General features: G+C 38.0%; 1 protein-coding gene across 3 annotated transcripts in view; it reads left to right on the plus strand.

Annotated features, from left to right (window-relative positions):
* LOC306643015 (uncharacterized protein) overlaps window positions 1–15,375 on the plus strand; it is a gene marked incomplete at its 5' end in the record, with an annotated part of 116,391 nt that overhangs the window by 64,661 nt on the left and 36,355 nt on the right. For 2 of the 3 annotated variants that reach the window (XR_013758773.1, XR_013758774.1), the window contains one exon: window positions 11,556–11,718. The exons of the other annotated variant lie outside the window; for it this stretch is intronic. Of the gene's footprint in view, window positions 1–11,555; window positions 11,719–15,375 lie in introns of those variants that run through there. 3 annotated transcript variants of the gene reach the window in all.

Consider the following 15,375-nt stretch of genomic DNA (forward strand, 5'->3'; position numbering starts at 1 on the left):
ATTAACAGGTAACAGTTTTACAAAATGAAATTAGCAAGAGTAAAAATATATTCAGCTTGTATAATAGCTATCTTGAATTTTGATTGAGAACTACATTCTATCCCCTATTTGAGATCACACTACTTTTACAACAAGAACCAATCTTTTGACTATAACTTTAAATAAGCTGAAGTCTGGCTTATTTTGGAGCTATTCTACACACAGTGAGGTGGGAGGCAGAGCCTTATCTCAGGTAAGGAGTGGCTCTTTACAGATCTTAAGTGTTCTAATTCTGATGTTGATCTTTGCTTCTTTTCCTTAAATACCATTAAGTAGTTTACATATACTGTTTCCTGAGTCTATATAAACTTTATAATTAACACAATTTAACATAGTATCTAAAACATGAATCAAAGAAAGGCTGAGAGAGCTTTTAACTTTCCTTTTGTGTGATTAAGTGGCAAAATGTTTTCATGTTTCTTTCATATTTCACAATATTAACCTTTAAACAAATCAGACTCTAATGTTTAGAAATACATTTACATTTGAAATTCTTTATCTCAGTGTAAAAAGTAACAAATTTTACACATACCCTATTGATAGCAGGTCCTATAATAGAACATTAAATGATAGAAATAAATCCCCAATAAAATTTACTCTTTATAAGTTTAAGATTACCATTACAGACAAGTTTAATCTGGAGGATAGCAGAGCTTAATAAATTCCTTGCTTTAAAAACTTGTGGTCCTGAAAAATATGAACACATTTAATATACAACTAGTGACCATTTCACAAATACCTTGACACTTTTATCTTACCAAATTGAGTTTTTAAAGAGAAATGTAGACTCTGTAACAAAGTACAATACTCTATAATAGTTGTGAAAGAATGGACATTTTTTTAAGCTGTCTGAGGTCACCCTCCCAGTTATCTTAACTCCCTAAGGTCACCCTCCCAGTCATCTCAACTCCCTAAGGTCACCCTCCCAGGAATGGAAACAAAGCCCTTAAAGCTGTTCCAAGAAACAGCCCCAAACAGAGAATAAAAGGGTAAATTGAGCCAGATAGCCAGAGAGTGATCAAACAGAATGATTACCAGAAACTATTGACCAGAATCTATGCCCTGTTGTAAAACATTGTGAAACATGTTGTATGTTATCAGCAAACCCAGACTCCCCTTTGAAATTTCCCGGCAGCTTTGTCCCCCCTTTTCCCCCTTTCATATGTGACCCCTCCCGATGTGTGGTTTCTGCCTTTATAAACCTACAAGATTTTCTGCTAGGGACTCGACTCCTCGAGTTGGGTCCCAGCGCGCTGGAATAAACACCTCTTGCGGTTTGCATCAAGTGACGCCTCCTGCGGTTGATTGGGGTTGCCGTCCATCCATGGGACAGAGTTGGGGTTTCCTTTTTGGGGGCCTTACAGTTGTTTAACCATAATTGTATACACCCCAATTTTTAAGACTAATTGTTCTAAAGAATAAAACTTAATACACACAAAGTTAAGAGTAAATTAGTGTTTCAAATCCTTGTCATTTACCATGTCATTCTACCATATAGATTAAACTTTGGTTTATATCAGAACATTAGTATTTCACCTTAGGAAAAACCTTCAATACTTTTAGCTGTCTCACATACATATAACCAACTTAGTTACAAACTTGTTGAAACTTGCCCTTTACTTACACAGACTTTCTTAGCACTTACTTAGACCCTCATGTATTTCATCACACAAGCACTTTCTTACCCAGAAACATTTCCTTTTTCCTTTTACTAAATATATTTCCATACACAGAACCTTTTATTTTCTCTTTCCTATTCGTTGTCCCCTTTTTGTTCACATTCTGAAACAACTCTTATGAAATTTCTGAATTTAGATAAATTACTCTATTTTAATAAGATTAAATATTCTGTTCTTTATAGTACTCTAATTGAAACACAGTTGAAACTTTTGGGACCCTTTGTATATAGAATTGCACTTGTTAGGACCTAACTCTTAGTAACCTTGTTTTTAGTTTAGTGATGACACAAAGCAAGTTTAAACCCTTTTATTTACCAACCTATGAAAACACCAATAATGTTTAAGTATGATACCCCATGGAATTTAAGGAGTTAAAAAGTACTCGATGTTATTTAACAATTAGCATTTTAACTTTGTAAATTAATCAGATGTGTCTACAAACACATTAGAGTAATCCCATACATGTTAACTCTAATTCACTTATTCTGTAAAAAACCAAGATATCAGACAAGTGTCCTGAACAGTATTTGCTGTCTCTTCCCTGTTGAAGAAAAGTCCTAGAAACAATTGATATTAGACATTTTATTAACATCAATATTTTATTAGCTTGACCACCTAGAGACTTGCAAGTTATTTTCAAAGACATTTTACTCTTATTAGTTTACCCAATTTGAACCTTGTTTAAATCACGTGAATTAAAAGTATCTGGATCCATTTTTAAATTTTAATTTTAGGAGCGCTCAGTTTTGATACAGACAAAACATGACATCAGACAGCACAACATACAAATAACACAAAATCAAGCCCTTGTAACTTTATAGGTGAATCTCCATTGCAATGTAACAGATGTTCAAAAACTCTGGTTGAATAAAAAATAGAACTGATCAAAAAATCATGAGCTCAAAAAAAACATATAATTAAAAATATAGCATTTGCTTTGCTGGAGTTTTAAAGACTCTTTTTACATTTTCTTTCCCTGGGTTTGAGACCGGTCTCCTACTGAGCCTTTAGGCTTCTTTTATTTATATTTCAATGTAAGCCTTGACTGAGATCTGGAAGAATCTAACAGGTTTTAACAGAAACTCTGTGTCTAAGGCATTTTAGCCATCTCATCCGGACAGGTTGGATGTTAAAATTATGAGACCTTATTTTTCATTACTTTTGAGACTGAAGCTACTTTGCTAAGTTACCCTTCAGGGCTGTCGGGAGGGGGAGTCCAGAGAAGGAACCTTTGGGGTCCACCCGAGAGTAGCCCGGCCGAGAACCCCCCAGTTGTTCCAACCCTTCCTCCACCTTGTCCGCCACAAACACACAACAGAACCAGATACAGACGGGCGCCAATCTCTGATCCACCAATTGAACCCCATCAGCGCCCTTACCGACGGAGACTACCAGGAGTCCCTGGCTCTCCTTCCACCCTTAGGGCGTCCCCCAGGGCTGCAACCTGTGGCCCCCCAGGCACGTCTACCGGCCACTGTTCGGCCACTCTCACGAGTCACCGAATGGTTGCCACCAAAACCAAAAGCACGCTCACAGAACCAGACCAACTAACAAAACACAAGACAAAGACAGACAATTTTGGGGTACCCTTCTTACCTCCAAGGTCGACTCCGCGGATGAGGGGGGGCCGTCTTATCCCGGGCGAGCCCCCAAATGTAAGGCCCCCAAAAAGGAAACCCCAACTCTGTCCCATGGATGGACGGCAACCCCAATCAACTGCAGGAGGCGTCACTTGATGCAAACCGCAAGAGGTGTTTATTCCAGCGCGCTGGGACCCAACTCGAGGAGTCGAGTCCCTAGCAGAAAATCTTGTAGGTTTATAAAGGCAGAAACCACACATCGGGAGGGGTCGCACATGAAAGGGAAAAGGGGGACAAAGCTGCCGGGAAATTTCAAAGGGGGTCTGGGTTTGCTGATAACATACAACATGTTTCACAATGTTTTACAACAGGGCATAGATTCTGGTCAATAGTTTCTGGTAATCATTCTGTTTGAGCACTATCTGGCTATCAGGCTCAATTTACTCTTTTACTCTCTGTTTGGGGCTGTTTCCTGGAACAGCTTTAAGGGCTTTGTTCCCATTACTGGGAGGGAAACCTTAGGGAGTTGAGATAAAACAGACAGCTTAAAAAATGTCCATTCTTTCAGAAGAAGGGCCTTTGAGAGCATGAGGGAGAAGACGCTCACTGTACAAAGAAGGAAGTCAGTTCTGCAGGCCCTTGTCTCCTTATCTTGCACAATTTCTGGATCAATGTCCCCTGACTCCTAGCATAAGTTTCCACCTCAAATTACATTAAGTTCATAGTTCCAAGGACAAACTTCTCATCTAGAATAATCTAGTTTCTGTCGTACAACCATGTAGTCACAATGACATTCTCTCACCTGGGAGATAAACCACATGACCTGATAGCCTAATGATTCTATAGAAATAGAAATCATCTAAACAGCTCTACTCCACCCAGCTCTCATCCAGAAGACTTCAAGACTTTCCAACCTGTTGATAGGGAACCTCAAACCAGATGCTGCATATAGATTAAATTTTATCATTTTCAGAAAGCAATATGGAGTCACTGTGTCTTAGAAAAGGGCAGTGGCCTGAGCCCTTTTCTCTCACAGGTGACTGCTCTACTCCCTGCTGCTCAGTCCTGTTCCTCAACTGAGTTTCAGTTTGGCCACCTCTGGTACCTCTTCAAATGCTAGTGGGGGTGGCCAGGAGGGGGTATTGCTTCTCAGCTGCTCAGATTCAGCACAACTACAACACAAGGAGAGCTGAGTAGGCATGAGAGACACAGGGAGGTTAAGGGGGCAGAGGTCCAAACAATTCAAGGACAGAGTTTGCACTAAGGAAACAGGATTACAAGGAAGACTGGTCTTATGGGATAACGATGGGAAGGAACAGAAATCCTTCCCCAATAAAAAGTACTTCCTCTACCATCACTCTTTGAATTTACTCCTTTGGTTAAGGTCTTTATATTTTACAGATTATTTTCATGATAGCTGAAAACTAGGAGGACCCCAAACATTGAAAAGAACAATATGTCTGGTATGGATGTTCTGCAAGCTTTCATGCAGCCTTATGAATAATGGCCTAAAAATATGGATGATTTAAGTGATTCAGGTAATGTTCAAATGTAAAACAGTAATTGCACGTATGATGAGATTAGTGTTGTGTTATCTGATGCTGTATTTCTTGAGCAAAAATTTTGAAGTATATACAAGTGTGGTGGTACTAGTGAGCATGTGGGACAGTGTGTAGAAATAGAGAAAGATATGATCCAATTATATTCCCTGTCTCCACTCAGAGACTCATGGGAGGTGCCACGCAAGAAGAATGGCACTGAATTTTGCAGAATTCAAGTCATTGTGAGGGTTGTTTTTAGTGAATATTTAGACTTGAAATTGACATTCAAATGGAACTGAATGTGTCAATGCTGCTTGGGCATTGAGCTCTGGCCCTGGCCTCATTAAGTTTACAATCTAGGGCGAATATTCACAAGTGAACCCTTTGTTTCTGGCTCCTCTAGCATTGTAATGGAACTCAAGGTCACCAGACCATGCTGCCAGCCACTGCTATAGTTCCCTGTGTCTCTTTTTGTCTCTCTCCTTCCTGCCTGCCCCACCCCCCTTAGCAGGACCCACATGTTGATGTGCTGTTTGTTAACACTAGAATAAAATTAGAGCCCTGGTGTCCTTACTGTCATTGCTTCTTGTTGGTGCTGCTACTTACACTGGCCAGAAAGTCCTAGGAGAGATTGGGCCATGTCTTCCTTGGCTCAGAGTCTGTGCCAGCCTTCATCACAGCACCTGGCCCAATGTGTCTGAAAGGGATGACTGCAGAAGACAAGTGTGTACTGACCTCAAGTTGTGACTACCAGAGGCCTGTGGTATACCATGTCTGTGAGGATCTTGGGAATATTTGTTTCCAGTCTAAGCTTGACTTCACTAGGGAAATTGCCTTTAGGAAAATGGCCTTAGCTAGGAAATGGCCTATCTCTCTCACCAAAACCTGAGGACCATGCCTAGATCCTTTTAGGCTACACTCCATGGGGAAAGGTGGGGCTTTCAGTCCCCATATTTTGCATTTTCTGTCCTGCCCTTGACTACCTTCCCCCTTTTCATCCCACATCCATTTTAAACAACTGTTACTTGCATCCATGGAGTTCTGGGAATGTACCTGAAATTTCTCAGTTAATCCTTCAAGAGAAATATTTTTCCCATTTTGTAAATGGAGCAAAACTGATCACCAAAATACCTTGGATGCTGTTATTGGCAAGCAAAATTTAACATTATTGAAAAGAAATGTGGAACCAAATTGCTATAATCACAGCCTGATGACAAAATGTGTTTAGGTACATTCCAATATATCTGAATCTCTACTCCAATAGAGATATGCCAAAGGTGTCAGAGACTGAGAGGAAGGTATATATTCAGGATGCTATACAGAGAAGCAGATAGAACTCTCTTCCCATCTCCATTCATCCGAGAGAGGGATCCCAGGGAGCAGGGAATCTCAAGGCTTCCCACCTTTATCTAGGGCAAAGAGAATCAGTACACATTTTCGTGGATTAGGGAGAGTTTTTATTTATTTATTGGCATGTCTATCCAGTTATTTACAAAATTTGGAAAATCTGCAATCAGCTTTCCTGGACTCACAATGAAAGCCAATTTTTTTTTTTTTTTTTTCTTAGAACTTTGAGACCCTCTTAACAATAAGTCTCTGTATTATGTGACTTTTTGCATCATTGAAGCTTAGGGAGCAAGATAGCTCACATAGCTTCCTTTTGAAACAGATCAACTCTGTTTGCATGAAGACAAGCAGACTGGAGTGAGCAGTTTGTGATGCTATTGTTTTTCCCTTGAAAAGCACAGAGTGTTCTGCTGCAATTAAGGATACACACTTGTGGAGGATCTTTGGCAGTTTTTCAGGAAGGCAGGTGAGTGCCCATAGCCTGGAATCCAGGGAAAGCACCCAGGCTGACCTCGGTTTGTGCAAGGCTGCCACAATGTGGCCACTGCAGATATTTCTCTCCAGCAAACTTAACAAGCCCAGGCACAGTTTGTTTGTACACTGTTCTGAGCTCTCTTAACAGGCCCCTTCTGTAATGACCATGGTTTTCTACCTCCAGCCAGAATGTAGGCTAAAGATATCGCTTGATTTCAGTTTGAGGAAAATAAGGTTCTAATGTAGGCATTCAAGTCCAAGTCTTCTCCAGGCCTACTGTGAGCCTCCACCAAAGTGGAGCCATATATTGATAAATTTCCAAGAGTCTGAAAGGCCATTCCTGTATGTATAATTTTGGGTTGATAAGAAGATGACAAGTCAGCACCCCAAAGGACACTTTGGTGAGGTTTTATTATGGAAAGAGGTAAAGGTACTTAAATGTTGAAGAAATGATAATTTCTTAGCATTACAACCCAACAGAACTTAGAACTCTGGTAACCAGGTGCCCACATTCTAGGAACAGTCCCTTGTTTAGCTCATGTGATGGAAGATGTGCAATAAAGCAAGATGTTTTCCTAATGTATCCAAACTTTCCAAAGTTCTAGGCACAAAAAGGTCCAGATTGGGAGTATTTTCAGATGTTGACTTAGCCCTCACCACAGACCCTTATGACCACTTAGCAGGAGGCAAAGAAAGGTAAAAGAGAGGAGCTAGAGATGACCAATCAAGGAAAGTTCTCATCTGGGATTATATCTGAGATGCCTTTTGACCTTCACTGTCTGTGTGTGTGTGTGGGGGGGAGGGGGATTAGGGGACCTATAACAATAGGTGTAGATTATTCCATGTTGAAACTGTGGCAGAACTTTCATGTTTGTACCACTGAAAATGATGGGTAGGGTGGATATTTAAGTATTGGATACTAGATTTTTCCACTCAAATATTTATCTGAAGAATTTATTCTGTAACCAAGTGTCACCAATAAATGGAAGCCTATGCATATATTCATCTATACCTAATCTGGGTATAAATATTTTCAATGGGAGTGTCCTCTGTGGAGTCAGCCAGGATGGCCAGAGTTAATTATTTTCCAACATAAAAGATACTCTCTTTTCAGAGTTCCATGCAGATCATTGTGGAGCTACTTCTTAATTTTGTCTCCTTGGGGAAAGAACAAGTGAACCACACAACCAACAATGATATCTCTGATCTAAGGTTAGATGAGACTTCTGCAGAAGGTTCTCCACAGGCATAAAAATTGGAGATGTCCAAGATAGGTCGAGGAAAAATACTCAAGTATGGGGACTCCCACAAACATGTTCCAGGAATTTACCATTGAATGACCTATATTCCCATTCCTAATGAAATCTAGACTGTATTACTACCCCTGGGAGTCTAGTATGTGTAAATCTCCAGATTACATACTTGTAGAAATAACAGAGAAAATATTTCCACATTGTTTTTTATGATTACTGGGTATTGAATATTTCTTTTCTGATGCTACCTGCCCCAGGCAACCCATATACCAGTCATCTCCACTGTACTTCTAGTTCTTTTACAAGACTTAACACTAACACCTTTATCAGGAAAATATTGGCCTAAACATGAGTGAGGGTTACACAAGCAAATGAGGTAAAAGCAGTCTACATGTTTTACATGACTACCATAGCACAAAAAATTCTCTATAGTCCCATCAGGTAAGAAGAGTGTTCTCACATGCCTTTATAATATTTAGTAAGTAATGTCATTTCTTGCAGCAGTTCAGTCTTTCAATGCTTGTGGAATGTGATGTGATTCAATTGTTCCTTCATTCTGCCATGATGCAGGAACATTGTATATGTGTCCTAATAAACTGCATCAGTATCATTGGACTGCTACAAGAATGCCACAAATGGGGTTAAACAGAAATTTATTTGTTCTAATTTCAGAGTCTGCATATCAAAGTGCTTGCTGGAATGATTTCCTTTGAGGTCCACTCTTTGACATCTATATTGCCATTTTCTGTCTCTATGTTTGCCTGACATTTTTCTATGCTATTTGTGTCCTTAATGCTGCTTTTTAAAGGAGAAAAGGTGAATTGGATTAAACTTTACACCAATTAGCTGGATTGAATTAATCATGCCTTTAGGAAACATATATTTAAATAGAATCACAGTTTGAGGCACTAGGGATTTGGAACATCAATATGAGATTTGGGGAGGGGCATAATTCTGCTAATAACAAACTAGTCTTCTGGTGAAGACAGACTCCTGGGAAAGGGAATACTGAGTGAAGGGTTATGCACATGTAACATTTTAATAGCTACAGTCACATTACATCACAGAAGGGTTGCTGAAGTTACATTGCCACAGAATGTTTGGTTTTAGCTACTTCTCTGCATCCAGAATTATCTGGGTGTTGGCATTTAAAAATTATTTTTCTTGGTTAATCTCTTTTCCATGTGGTAAACAAAATCACTGTGTTCCATTTCTTAGAGTTTCCCAACTGATAAGCTTGAGTTATCTTTTAGTTGATTTATCAGCCACTTAGATATTTTTCTTCCCTAAGTCATACTCAGATTTTGGGCCCTGAGTTACAGGTTCTTGCACCCTCTAGTCTCCAAGCATTTGCCCCAATGAGAAACCTGGGCTGACACAGCTCTGTTTCTAAAGAGTTTCCTTAAAGTGAAAACAGGATAAACATTAATCTCTCAAGTCAAAGGGACCTCCTGAAATGTCTTCTCTAGGCTCTCTCTTTAAAATGGAGAAAAATAATATTTCTGTAGATGGAAATCCTCTATATCAGGAGCAAACCAGACTTTGAGATGATTCGAATGAATTTGATACAGTTCTGCCCTGTGCAGTTCTCAGTAGAGACACATGCTGCTGAGAAGCAATGTCATACCTAGAAACCTGTGTTTTCTCATTTCTACTATTGTATGTTTTCAGAGGACTCAGTTGGATAATGTCTTCATGGGGGTTTTTGATTTAAGTAGGTGCTGTGCTTCCCCAGCTGACAAAATACTTTGAAGTTACTGTGTAGATACTGCTTAACCATTACTTGATACCATATTAATTTTCTTTCAGAAATAAAACCTTTTCATCATGGGCACTCATGTCATCCACATGCCCAAATACAATGTCAACTCCTCCTGGCCTGAAATCCTGATTCCAATTCTCTGTTTTATGGTACTGCTAATAGTTATATATCTCCCCCACCTTGGCCTCCCTTTTGCTGTATACTGTCAATAAAAACAAAACAAAACAAAACATTCTGCTGCATGCCTCTATAGCACATGTCCCTCTTTGTTTTGAACTCATAGGGTTTTGTGTTCCTTTACATCTCTCTAGATCAACCAGTTCTATAATTAATAAACCCTGGTTAATAATATCAACCTATATTTTGATTTGTAAAGGGGTGTAGAGTTAAATTCTAGCTGGTGTTTGCCCTAGATATAAACTGAAAAAAGATTCCCTGGATCCTGGGATGGAAGGCCCAAGATGACACAGACATATGAGAATGTTCTGCTGAGTTATATACTACATAGGACTGAATTTTATATACATATATCAAAAATACTTCTTTTTTTTTTTTTTTTTTTTTTTTTTTTGGCGGTGCGGGGGATTGAACCCAGGGACTTGTGCTCTACCAACTGAGCTCTATCCCCAGCCCCCCAAACTCCTGCTTTTTGTTTCAATTTTTTAACATTTATTGACTCATTACATTGGAGACTGTGGCTATAAGCACTGTACATATATTAACCCAAAGGTAGTTAACACCAAGGCAATTTTACACTAAAATTTCTTTACAATAACAAGTATACAACTTATCACCCTAACAGATATCTTAATTGTCACAAGTTTATCCATACATTTTACACATGTCATAAGAATAAAACTATATATTTTGCAATTAAATTAAAACACTTCATTATTAAAAATCAAAACTGGGTTCACTGTACATATAACAATTGGATATGATCATATTATCATTTTCTATTTCATACATTTTAAAATCTACCAAAATGTCTTAAACCAATGTCAAATTAATAAATATATTGGATCTCTCGTGCCATCAGCAGATATTACAGGCCAAAAGCAATATGCTAAAAGGTATTATAAAAGAGCTATTTCTAAAAGAGCATGAGATGCTAAAAGGAGATGCCCAGAGCATAACCAGGAAAATCCTGTTTTTTTGATGATAATAAGACATTGAAAAAGACTTGTGATATGATGGAGGTATTTTGGCTTTGGAGTCAGACACAGTTCATCATAAGTCCCAGCCCACCTGCTTATTAGTTGTGGAAGTTTGTCCACCAGAAGAAACAGATATTACAACCGGCCTTCAGGTCTAAGTCTAAAATAAATTAAACAGTTACTAAATAAAATATATTATTATATATTATAACATATATTATTATATAATATATAATATATTAATATATATTATATTATTTATATTTATTTTAACTGTTTCTTTTTATGTTATTAATGTGAATACTAGAAATATTTTAATTATCCTTGTGCCTTCCGTGTTGTTTGTATTGGACATTGTTGCTTTAGGGGGTTACTTCCCAGTTCAAAGTTCAGTCTGTCTCCTAAACAAGAACAGAAAGCAGAAAAGTCAAATGGAATTTTATAGTAATTGTCATTATATTATTCTCATTCATGATTGATAAACAGGATATAACCCATAAATTGAAATGATCTTATGTGCACTGTTAAAAGCAAATGTTCTGCTGACTGGTCTGGATCCCACTTCGAGAAGAAAATCTTGCCTTAAAACAGAAGCAGCCTGAGGCTCTGAGGTGCAATTCCCTGACCTCAAAAGAAAAAAAAAGAAAAAAGCTGTAACCAACAAACCTGTCATTCTGGCTTTATTAATGCCTGGATTGGATAATACCAGGGAGGTGGAGGTGGGGCTGGCTTCCACAATCTGGCCGGGGGTCCTTTTCTCCTGCATCCGCCAATTTTGCCATTTGGCTACAGGCTTCACCCTCATCCCTTGGAGTCTCGGTTTACTCTACTGTGCAGATGCTGAAGAGCCCTAGGGACAGGCTTGTGTCCTAGGCACCAGGAAATGGTGAGTGTGCGGTGGCATCAGAAACCTGGGGAGGGAGACTGGGGGAGGGAGACTGTGGGAACCGTGGAACTGGCTGTGGAACAGGAGCTAGCAGATGGGGACTCTGGGCAGTGTCTGGAGGCTGCAGACCTGAGCCCTCCTCTGCGGCAGTACCCCTCAGTCCTACTGGCCATTCAAGTGGGGAGCAGGTCAGGGGAAGAGATCCTTTGCCACCATTCTTATCTTCGCAGGGCATCCTCAGGCCCTGCCTCAAATACTATCTGGCAGGTGTGTGCCTGCAGCCGGGCCTTCCCAGATGCTGGTGATTGACTGGTGGGACGATTATCATAATCAAATCCCCATATCATTTTCCTGCAGGAGAAGAGCTGTGGTCTACAGGAACCTTGCTTCCTCCTGAGCTAACTTATTGTTCATTTTCACTTTCTTTTTCTTCACTTCCTTTTTTCTTTCTTTTTCTTACTGGAAGTTGAACCGAGGGAAGATTTAACACTGAGCTATATCCCTAGTGCTTTTTATTTTTATTTTGATACAGGATCTAGCTAATTTGCTGAGATTGGCCTTGTTATGGTTTGATTTATCTGGATTTTTATATTGCAATGAAGTATATAATTTTTACATACATATGAATTTGTATATGGATTTCGTTTATATTGTGATTCCTTATTGTAATAGTATAGTTTCATAATATACATGAATGTCAGGTATGATAAATATTTCTTTTGCTCTTACAATTGAAAAATTTCTTGGCTAATGTTATGTATAATTTTGTGGATGAATGTTAGAACTTTATACTTTGGTTTCTTATTTCATTAAAAGAAAACCCATGTTAATTTTTTATTATTGCACTATAGTTATACATAAAATTTGGATTCATTTTGGCATAATCATACAAGCACGGAATATAATTTGCTTCATTTCAGTACCCAGTAGTTCCCCTTTCCTCTCATCCCTTCCCCCTTTTCCATTTATTTTTAGTTTTTTTTTAAATTGCTGCTTCATAGATACACATAAAGGTAGAATTCACTGTGATATATTCACATATGTACATAGCAAATTTGGTGGGAATATATTGTATTTTAATTTTGGGGAAATTTTTCATTTTTGTAATGATGAGTTTCGTCATCTACACATGGGATGTGTAATTGAGTCTTTAATGAGCATCTGATGATTTTTGTTGTTTTATAAAATCTATGTACATTCTTTCTGAACATGTATACATGTGAAATACCAGTGCATTTTACACCTACATAAAATTAAACAAGTTGTTTTATACTATTTTAAAAACTGGATATACTATGACCAAAATGTGACTGGTCCTTAGTGACCAGTTTTCTCTGAAGTTATTATTTATCTCTTCCAAGATGACATTCTCTTGTACTATCTCCCTTGGTTACAAGTGTTTGGATGAATACTGTTGTGTCCTTACATTATCATAGTCACATATGCTGTCATTTCAGTGAGTCTCTGTGATGGGGATTATGACACATCTTCAATAGCAAAACAGTTTCCAGAATTACCTAACTTAAACTCTTCTCGAGTTTATTAGTATTCACTTGTTTTATATCTTCATCAATACTATTTGATTTTTGTCTCTGATGGAATTTTATTTTATATTTCTCTAATTTCTAAAGATGTTGAACTTTTTATGATTATTGAACACTTAGATATCCCCTGTATTAATTGACAGTTCAAGGCTCTTGTTTGCATTTCTTTGTAGTTTCTGGCATCAAAGATATAAAAATTAATCCAAAAAGGCAGATAGAGTTTGATTTCAAGAAAAAAGGGTATTAATTATTTAAAAAATTATTTGCCTTGTGCAGTCTCTTGGTCCAGCTGAAACCCACCAAATAGTTGAGGAGGGTATGGAAATGGAGTTGAAGAAAGACCACTGGAGATCATTTTCAGAGAACTTGATCAACTTTATTGTAACATGGGCAGACTTATATCATCAAGCAGTCGCTGGGCAGAATATCTCTGAGAGTTGTTGGACCCAATGGGCTTACAACATGTGCAGAGATTATAAACAGTGGGATGAAAGGTCACTGGCAGAAAAAATAAGAGGAAAGAAATGTGACTGAGGATGGAAGGGGGCTAGGTTACCATAGTGATAGGGTTAAGTGCAGTTAGTTTTCTAACCACAGTATCACAGTTCAGGCCCTGAGAACTTCTCATAAAGTCAACCTAAGCCTCTTTCCACCTCATGTTCCCAACATTGCCTTTTTTCTTCCCATAAGCATATAATGTAGGTTTCTTTTCTGTTTATATTGAATGTTATTTCAAAAGGAATTTTAGGGTGTATCTTTGGAAATTCTAACAAGAAAAAAAATACGAAAAATCTTTCTTCCCTATGGAGGCAGGAAAATGAATATATTTTCTTAAAATTATTTGTAAGTAAATTGTTGGATGGCACATTCAGTGAAACAGTCACTCTTCTTCCTTGAATTTTTTTGAATGTTTATGACAGTGAATCATGCATTCTATTATCTGTAATTTGGAGTTTAATACAAAATCATATGGGATAAGAACTGGAAAATCCTAGAAATATGCATAAATGGTTGTTTACTGAATGTTATATTATGACAATACCAACAAAAGGACTTTTATTTTTTAGAAATAGTTACATAATTTTCTTTTCAATTTCTTATAAGCCTTATAGATTTATTTATTTCCTGAATCATACTCAGACCCTGGGCCTGTGTTGTGCTTTTTTGCATCATGTAATCTCCAAGCATTTATCTGGGTTGATAGCTCATAAGTTATCTGGGTTGATAGCTGTTTCTGAAGAATTCATTAACATGAAAGAAGGAAAAACATTTGTTTTACTCCTGGGATGTCTTCTCTAGGCACTCTCTGCAAAATGAAGAAAAATAGTATTTCTCCAGATTGACATCCCCTCTGTCCGAAGCAAACTAGCCTTTGAGGAACTTTGAAGGGATTTCATACGGTTCTGTCTCTGGGTAGTTTTTGGGTGCTGCTGAGTTGCCATTTAATGTCCAGAAACCTGAGTTGTCTCATCTCTACAATGAGAATAATTTTAGAGGACACAGATGGATAATGCTCTTATGTAAGCCACTAATACATGTGTATAGTCACCCATGTCATCCACATTACCAAATATTAAAGGTTGAATCTTCCTTGTCTGAATTCCAGGTTCCAATTCTCTGGTGGTTCAACTAATTTTGTTTCTCCTTGTCTTTTTTCTCTGTGTCCCCAGTAAGAGTTCTCTGCTCCATGCCCTATTGCCCATGTTCAGCTTTGTATAGAAAAGACTTAGAAGCCTGTATTATTTGCTAACTGGTAAAGAAGGGTTCAGATTATTTCTGGCTAGTGCCTGTACTTGTTATAATCTCAACCAGGACTTCCCTAGATCCTGGAAAGGGAGTCCCATAAACAATTAGATATATGTAATGTGCATATAGTATAGGCATAGGTGCAGACAAATCTCTTGTCTGCATTTTTTTTAGGTGAGGAATACAATTCCTTACCGAAATTTCTTTTATTTTCAGGTTCCAAAAACCAGGAGAGATACTGCCCTGAGAGCAGGGAGGTTTACCAAGAAAGTTTCCAGAAGTAAACTTTTTCCCACCCAATGCTGGTCATGGTCCACTCCACTCCAGATAGCAGACAGCAAGAAAAAAAATATATGTAAATATATTA

Source organism: Sciurus vulgaris (genome assembly GCF_902686455.1).
Source record: "Sciurus vulgaris genome assembly, chromosome: 13".
Taxonomy (NCBI): Eukaryota; Metazoa; Chordata; class Mammalia; order Rodentia; family Sciuridae; genus Sciurus; species Sciurus vulgaris.